Raw genomic sequence first — 9,236 nt, 5'->3', positions numbered from 1 at the left:
CGCCGGGCGCCGGGGCCTCCGGGGCCTCCGGGATGCTGCGCGCCGGTCTCCAGGGAGTTGCATCTGCTCCTGGAGCGAAGGACGGTTGCTGTTTTAGCGCCGGCATCCGGGGGAAAGTAGTCGCTGGGATGCTGGTCGCGCATTGGTTATGCTAGGGTTTGTGACAAAGGGGTGACGGGTTTCGGAGCAGACCCCTTTCTTTTCCAGGGCTTAGTTAAGTTCACGGACAGTTCTGTGAGGTCCTTTATCTGATATTCTGGGCGCAAAACTCTTCTCTCCCTGGAAACCTTACGGGATCGGTTTCCCCGCTGGACCCCATGGCATCCTGTGTTTCTCCCATCAAAGCCCTCTCCACAGTCCTTCCACCAGACTGGGAGGCAACTGCGAAGTCACTCCTTTGTCCCCAGTTCCCACCACAGACTCTGGGCAGGACTGATGAATGAACTAGAACCTGCACTCCATGAAGTTCCAATCTGAGTTTTTCCAGTGCGGTTTTAGGCAGAAAATCCGATTGAGAATGTGTACCAGGGAAAGAACATTAATTTCCTCCATCATAACAACACTTTTAATGATCCCTTTCTCATTCTATTATTATAATTTCTTAAGCCTCCTAGAAATCTTACCCCTTCTATCCATTGCAATTGCTGGCCCTAGTGTGGACGGACCTCTTATCATCTCTTCTGAAATCACCGAGGCAACTCCTCGCTGTTCTGCTCCTGTCTCTTCTCCCTCATTCTCCACACTGCAGTCTTGATGATCTTTCTACAATGCAAATGTAGTCATGCCTCTCCTTAAAATGTCCCCTGGGTCCCCAGTTCCCTTCGGATAATGTCCAGATTCCTTAACCTGGAAATTCAAGGCCATTCATGATCAATTTCTAGCTCAGATGCAGCCTCATCTCTCACCACTACCACCCACCCCACCCCACCCTCCCCCAGCCATTGGTCACTCTGTCCTCTGACCTCCATATACTCCTTCCCTTATGGGCCTTGGGGGTTCCCTCCACGCAGATTGCCCTTCCACCTACTCATATTGCCCACCAGGTGATCATATCCTATCATGGTCCCAGGAATTGGCTGGGGAAGCTGCTACTTGGAGCTCAGGCTCATCGGTTTCTTGGGACACTGCTGCCTACTAGTGGCTGTTGTGTGAACAACTAAGTCAGGGCTGGTTTTAACCTCAACCTCAGGGATTCAAAGAACAGATTGCTTTGGAGATCACCCTTCTCTTACAAGAAATCCATTTGGTAACCCTGCACCCCACAATGACTTTCTGAAGTCAGCGTCTGACCATATTACTCTACCGCTTAATACTCTCCAGTGCCTCATTGGTGAAACCCAAATTCCTTAATCTAGCCGACAAGATCTTTCACATTCTGATCTTTGGAGACCGTAGCTCCTAATACATTCCTTCAGCACCCCAAGATCCAGCCGAGCTGATGACTCAGTGTTCCCTGGATGGTTCCTAATCACCTAATTCTAAAACTTTTTGTTCAAGCTCTTCTTTCTCCTGGTCTGCCTTTGGTCTCTCAAAAAGGCCCAATTAACTGTCAGGTTCTCTATGAAACATTTGTTCATTTCTTCAACTGTTACTTACCAGAACATACATTGTTTGCCAAGCTTTCTCCTAAGCTCTGTGGTATCTTGGAAAGAACATGGTTTCCAGAGTCAGATTGAGCTCATTTCAGATTCCTACTCTGCCACTTAATCGAATAACCTTAGGTAAATTAAATAACCTTGAATAACCTTAGGTAAGTCACTTCACCTTTCTGATGTTCAATTTCCTCAGCTGTGTTGTGATATTAAGATGAAATAAGATAATGTATTTGTAATGCAGGTATCAACTGGAGTTACTCTATATTCTCCCTTCCCCCTTTCAGAAAGTCCAGTCCTCATACCAAGATTTCTGTGAATTCCCAGGGATCTCTTTCATTTTCTTATTTTTTTCTTTTAACTTTCCTGCCAAAAAAAAGTTATTAATTCAACAATACATATATCTTTGATATCTTTCCCGATGAGCTTGTTTAGGTTAAATGAGTATAAAGCTCCAACTTGCTCATCTAGAAAATGGGAATCTTATCTATTGTGCCTGCTTATGTAATAAACTGGTTTATTAAACTATCCAGATGGAATAGCTAGGCGATGTCTCAATATCTGTTATTCCTTGTTTATACACTTACATTTTGCATAAAATAAGTACAGGTTGTATTCCATGAAAGGGAGCTATTCAAACCTGTCTTTGAGTCATTGCATCTTGTCTTCTCTTTGCCCTACATATGTAAATAAAAGCACATAAAAGTTACTGTATATTTGTTGCAAAATTACACACCAGCTATCTTGTGCTGAGAGAGATGCCTAAAGGCTTTAACTCTACAGGAGGCACTAGCAGATGGAAGTCCAAGTTTCAGTGTCATTTCAGAAACACCTAAGGCCTCAGGGCTGGAAAGTTCTGTGATTACCCAACTCATCCCTTCTTATCTTTCCTAGAGTCATATTTTTAAAGTACTTTTAGAGTTTTTCCCCCCAAAAGAATAAAGTAAAACTACACCAAAAATCATGTATGCCCTCTTTTAAAATTTAGTTGGACTTCCAAAATAGAAATAGGTGGATTTCCAAAAAGAAATCTATCTGCATTGTTACCTACCTAGGCTCTTCTTTTCTCTTTAATTTAGGTCTTATTTTGTATGTTTTGCTCTTCCTCCTCTCTTGCCTTGTCTCTGGCTAATATAATAGTTACTTGTCTAATGTAATCTACCAGACAGAAGGCAAAGAGGGGTCTTCCCTTTTCTTTTTTATATATACTAGAGGCCCGATGCACGAAATTTGTGCAAGGGGCTCAGCCCTCACAGCCGGGGTGGCTTGCCTCGGCCCTCGCAGCCCCAGCTTCATCCGGAAGGTGGTCAGGAAGGACATAGGGAAGGACATTCGGAAGGTCATTCGGCTGTCCGGTCTAATTAGCATATTATACCTTTATTATTATAGATATATTTTAAATTGATTTCAAGAGGAAGGGAAAGGGAGGAAGATAGAAACATCAATGATGAGAGAGAATCATTGATTGGTTACCTCCTGCATGCCCCCTCCTGCATGTGTCCTGACCGGGAATTGAACCGTAACCTCCTGGTTCATAGGTCGACACTCAACCACTGAGCCACGCCTGCCAGGCTTTTTTTCTTTTCCTTTTCTTTTTTTAAGATAAGGATCTTCCATTTGCAAGTTCATCTGGCTCTGATCGTTGGCATCTCCGAAACCATCTGGTGCGGGTTCCCCAACACCAGCTGTTCTCTGTTGTGGAGCTCTGGTCTTTTCAGTGCTGGGGAGACTGCAGTAAACGAAAATTTACCTTCATGGAGCTTACATTCTGGTGGGGAAAACCCAACAAGCAATCACCAGATGTCTAATAAAGTATCAGATAGTGATTTGTGTTATAAGGGAAAATTAAAGGATAGAGGATGGTGGTTTGTGGGGACAGGTTTGGGTGGGTGGGTCAGTTTTAGATAAGATCATTTGAAGGCCTTCCTAAGAAAGTGCTATTTGAACACAGACTTGAATGAAGTAAGGCAGCGGTTCTCAACCTGTGGGTCGCGACCCCTTTGGCGGTCGAACGACCCTTTCACAGGGGTCGCCTAAGACCATCCTGCATATCAGATATTTACATTACGATTCATAACAGTAGCAACATTACAGTTATGAAGTAGCAACGAAAATAATTTTATGGTTGGGTCACAACATGAGGAACTGTATTTAAAGGGCCAGAAGGTTGAGAACCACTGAAATAAGGGGACACAAAGAAAGGCAAGACAGATATCTTGGCTCCCAAAATGAAATAATGGGAAGAACAAAGGCTACACAATTAAGTTATAGTGTATTGTGATTTGGTGCAGAATAGAGGAGAATAAGTCAGCAGTAAATGGGAATGATATAGTGAGGTACTCCCAAGAACTTCAAGTAGGAGCGGTACATTTTCCCACTGTAGTAGACAACTGTTTTTTGTTGCCTGTAACCCAATCAAGCTTCTCAAGGAGGACGGCTCCTTCCCTGCTCTCAGCCCATATGTTTGTGGTGGAGTTGACTTCACCTTAAACTCTAGGGGTCAGCCTGTGACCCCAGGCATGGGCAGTTAAAACACCACATTCCTCCAGTTACAGTGGTCGGTTACAGAATACACCCTTGAGTTCATCAGAGTCAATGAGATGCAATGCTTTTGTGAGAACAGTTGGGAGAGAGGCAGCCACATTGTTTAGCTGTACTTGAGCCCAGAGAGATAGCTGCAGTCATCTTGCACCACAAGGGAAAAGACAGTCTGTCTGGGTGGAACCACTAAGGACAGATGGACAGAGAGAAGCAGGGTTTGAGTCTAGCACCCTGCCTGCAGCCAGACTTTTCTATTACATATGCCAATAAAGTATCTTTCCTTGAGCTGAGATGGACTGCTTAGCTATAAAATCAACTTATTATACATACTGACTTCCATTGAGTAAGTCACTTCAAAGCATTTTATTTGGTTGTTCAGGGGGTTGGTCCAGCAGGGAGGCCACATGCACACTGGCTAAGAGCACAGGCTTCAGAGCCAGACACAGGAGTTGATTGCTAGCTTCTTAACCTTTCCAAGCTTCAGTTTCTTCATCTGTTAGATGCAGGTAATAATAGTGTCCATGTGACTTTTTTTTTTTTCTTATCTGGGAGCAGATTTGTGAGCACAAAAGACTATTTACACCCTAACCAGTTTGGCTCAGTGGATAGAGCATCTGCCTGCAGACTGAAGGGTCCTGGGTTTGATTCCGGTCAAGGGCATATGCCTGGGTTTCGAGCTTGATCCCCAGTAGGGGATGTGCAGGAGGCAGCCGATCAATGATTCTCTCTTGTCATTGATGTTTCTATCTCTCTCTCCCTCTCCCTCCCTGAAATCAATAAAAATACATTTTTTAAAAGACTACAGCATCTTGGGCTTTAAATTAATATTAAATTTTCCATCTACACACTCAAAACCTTGGTTTTGTTTAAGTCTTATAAGTTCAATTTCAAGTATACTACTCTATTTCTAAATTGCTTATATTCGTATTAAAATAATAATTAGGTTTAAGGGGAAATGTTATTGAAGTTAGTAATACTTCAGGTAATAATTCAGGTAGAACAATCTAAACTCTGTTAAACAATTAATTCCAAAACAATTCTAAACTCTGTTAAACAATTAATCCCGCCCTAACCGGTTTGGCTCAGTGGATAGAGCGTCGGCCTGCGGACTGAAGGGTCCCAGGTTCGATTCTGGTCAAGGGCATGTACCTAGGTTGCAGGCACATCCCCAGTAGAGGGTGTGCAGGAGGCAACTGATCGATGTTTCTCTCTCATCGATGTTTCTAACTCTCTATCCCTCTCCCCTCCTCTCTGCAAAAAATCAATAAAATATATTTTAAAAAAAACAAAACAATTAATCCCACTTTTAAACTTATAAAATATAAAGTTATTCAGCATTTTAAACTGAATTTGTAAATTTCATATATTCTCTTTTTATTTTACATCCTTCATATGCCTGATCAATCAACTTTCATCCCTAATGAGCAAATCCTTTCCAGGTACTTAACAAAAATGTGTTATATATATTAAACATCAATCTAGCAGATCTACTTGTCAAATATGCCAATACTATTTACAAACTTAATTACATTTTCTTACACCTCAAAGTCTAACCTATCAAATTAGCATAATCTACCAAATTCTTCAATATATCATGTTATTTCAAAAGTACACTTTAAGTAGCACACACACTTATTTCAAACCCATAAGTATTAATAGGATAGGTCTGATTTCCTTATCATCTCTATATATAATTCTAAGCCTTTCTAGGTTTGAAAACCCACTTAACTCACTGAGAAAGGAGTTCTAGCATCTCCAGGGAGTTCAGGTTACTGGGTCAATTCACAACCATGATAGAGTTACCATCCAGGGCGGCCACGGTGAGGTGACTGGCTCAACAATTCATAGTTACCTGCTCAGGAAGGCTGAGGTTGACATCTTTAAAAAGTGGAGGCTATTGGGTTGACAATTTATCAGCCAGTAAGGTCATTATCAGTCAGAGATTTGACACTGGGGAGCAGCACCTGAGCTTTGCAGGCTTCCAGGTGAGTCTACCAGAGCCACGGGTGGATACAGTGAGCCCTTGTTATAGTCGCCATAACAACAGGGGACTTCTAGTCCATATCCTTCTCCTGGGTTCAAATTACACCCTTCTGCAATTCATCTGATCAGCATTTCAGCCTCACCCAGGGTGCAAGAAAGGGAACTTCTATCACACAATTTGAGTGGATTCTTAAGCTCTCTTATGATATTTTTAAACTACTGAGAGGGCTTTTCGTCCTTCTTCCGAGATTCTGATGTAATCGGTCTGGGTGCAGCCTAGGCATCAGGATTTGTCAAAGCTCTCCAAGTAATTCTAATATGCAGCCAAGGTTGAGAACCACTGTTAGGCCTTCTCTAGCTTTAAAGACATATTAATTTTCTTCCCTTTGGTTTGTTCTTTTTTGGACCAAGTTAAGAAATATTTTCCTATCGTGCAGTCACAAAGATAATCTTCCATATTGTGTTTTCTAATACTTTTCTATTCGTATTATGGTTTTTTAATACTCTAGGAATAGACTATTATATTGTAAGATAAGGATCCCATTTTATTTTCTTCCGAATAGGTAACCAATTTTTCAAACACCACTTATTTCAGAAAGTCTGTGTCTTTTTCAGTTTTTTACTTTGAAATAATTTTAGATTCGTGGGTAATTTTGGAAGTGTTTTGGCCATGATTTCTTCAAATAAGTTCTCTTTCCTTTTCTTAGTTTTTTGTTCTTCTGGAACTTCCATAATGCATATATAGGCATACTTTGCTTTATTGTGCTTGCTTCATTGCCTTCACAGATGTTGTTGTTGTTTTTTGTGGGGTTTTTTTTTTGCAAATTAAAGGCAAGACACTCCACCAGCAAAATATATTATGACTCACTTTATTGCAATACTCACATTATTGTTGTGGTCTGGAACTAAACCCACAATATCTCCGAGGTATGCCTGTGTTGGTCTGCTTTATGGTATTCTATAAGTACCTTAGGCTTCCTTCACTCTTCTTAATTCTTTTTTTGTTTTTGTTTCTTTGACTCAATAACATAACATAATCTGTCTTAGAGTTTGCTATTATTTCTTCTGTTTGATCAAATGTGCTGTTGAACCTCTCTAATAAATTTTTCAATTCAGTTATTGTATTCTTCAGCTCCATGATTTCTGTTTGGTTCTTTCTCTATAGCTTCTCTTTGTTGACATTCTCATTTTGTTCAGACATCATTTTTCTGATTTTTTAATACACTGGCTGAGGCAGGGGAAGACCTTTAATAATCAGCTGGCTGGAGATTCTGGGAACCTCGCAAAGCTTTTTTGGTAGACGTGACTTCTCCCAGCTTGTGAGGCTATTTTCCCAATTAGAGAGGTTGCCGCTTTCTTTTTCAGGTTTCTTTTTCATGGCTCTTGCTCCCTCTGGTGTCTGTTTGTGGTACTGCACATTCTCTGGTGTTACAGCCCCAAGCAATCACACTCAGCAGTATCCAAAAGTATATTGTGGACACAAAACAAGTCTCTACAAACTCAAGAGGGTTGAAATCATAACAAGAATCTTCTCAGATCATAATGAAATGAAACTAGAAATCAAATACAGTAAAAACACTCAAAAACATTCAAACACATAGAGGTGAATTAGTATGTTATTAAACAATGAATGGGTTTCCAATGAGATCAAGAAAGAACTAAAAGACTTCCTGTAATTAGAGTTAATCATTCCCGACAGTATAGTCATGTTTTCAGAGCCATTGTTAATGTTCATGTACAGGGTTTTTGTTTGTTTGTTTGTGGGAACATAACTTTTCATTTCTTGTGGGAGTGGAACTGCTAAGTCTTATAGTATATTTAAATTTATAGGAAACTGCCTGTTTTCCAAAGTGTCTGTACCACAGCAAAGGGAATATAATCAATAATCCTGTATAATAAAAGGGTAATATGCAAATTGACCCTAACAGCAGAACGACCAGAATGGCCAATCACTATGATGCTCACTGACCAAAAGGGGGCAGACGCTCAATGCAGGAGCTGCCTCCTGGTGGTCAGTGTGCTCCCACAGGGGGAACTCCGCTCAGCTACAAGCCAGACTGATGGCTGCAAGCACAGCGGCAGTGGTGGGAGCCTCTCCTGCCTTCTTGGCAGCACTGAAGGATGTCTGACTGTGGCTGAGGTCCACTCCCCATGGGATCAGGCCACTTTTGTTTCTGATTTTAATTATTTGGGTCCTCTCTCTTTCTTAACTTGGCATTTTTATACACCAATAATGAATTCTCAGAAAGAGAAACTAAATAAACAATCCCATTTACCATAGCACCAAAAAATCCTATGTAATAAAGAGCTAATACACTAATTAGACCTAACAGCAGAACAACTGTCCAGATGACCTTCCAGATGAAACTAGGGCTGCGAGGGCTGGGGCAGCAGCCGGGGCAGCTGTGAGGACCTACCCTTGCAGGAATTTTGTGCATCGTGCCTCTAGTATTAAGATAACTGGGAATAAACTTAACCAAGGAGGTAAAAGACTCCTGTGATCAGAAAACTACAGACGTTGAAAAAAGAGATAGAGGAAGATATAAACAAGTGGAAGAATATATCGTGTTCATGCATTGGTACAATTAACATCATTAAAATGTCCATACTACCCAAAGCAATCTACAGATTCAGTGCAATCCCTATTAAATTACCAATGGCATATTTCACAGATCTAGAACAAATACTCCAAAAAATTTTATGGAACCAAAAAGACCCTGAATAGCTGCAAAAAAAGAAAAACAAAGTTGGAGGACTCACAACACCAGATATCAAGTCACACTACAAAGCCATTGTAATCAAACAGCCTGGTACTAGCACAAGAACAGACATAGAGATCAATGGTACAGAATAGAGACCCCAGGAATCGACTCAAGCCATTATGCTCAATTAATATTTCACAAAGGAGACAAGAACATACAATAAAGAGCTTCACAGACAAGAAAAAGCTAAAGGAGTTCATCACCACCAAACCAGGATTATATGAAATGCTGAAGGATATTCTTTAAGAAGAGGAAGAAGAAGAAAAAGGTAAAGATAAAAATTATGAACAACAAAGTGACAACAAATAAATATCTATCAACAAGTGAATCTAAAAATTAAGTCAGAATAAACTGGTGA

General features: G+C 40.8%; 1 protein-coding gene across 5 annotated transcripts in view; it reads right to left on the bottom strand.

The window, feature by feature from the left end:
- Positions 1-5,818: 5,818 nt before the first annotated feature.
- Positions 5,819-9,236, bottom strand: part of ERMAP (erythroblast membrane-associated protein (Scianna blood group)) — a 37,759-nt gene continuing 34,341 nt past the window's right edge. For all 5 annotated transcript variants that reach the window (XM_014539558.1, XM_014539557.1, XM_014539559.1 and 2 more), the window contains one exon: positions 5,819-5,829. The gene's annotated coding sequence lies outside the window, so the exon portion shown is untranslated. The remainder of the gene's footprint in view (positions 5,830-9,236) is intronic.

The sequence above is a fragment of the Myotis brandtii genome, unplaced genomic scaffold, assembly GCF_000412655.1.
Source record: "Myotis brandtii unplaced genomic scaffold, ASM41265v1 scaffold220, whole genome shotgun sequence".
NCBI lineage: Eukaryota > Metazoa > Chordata > Mammalia > Chiroptera > Vespertilionidae > Myotis > Myotis brandtii.
The sequence above is the reverse complement of the archived record's forward strand: the minus strand, read 5'-3'. Positions and strand labels throughout refer to the sequence as shown.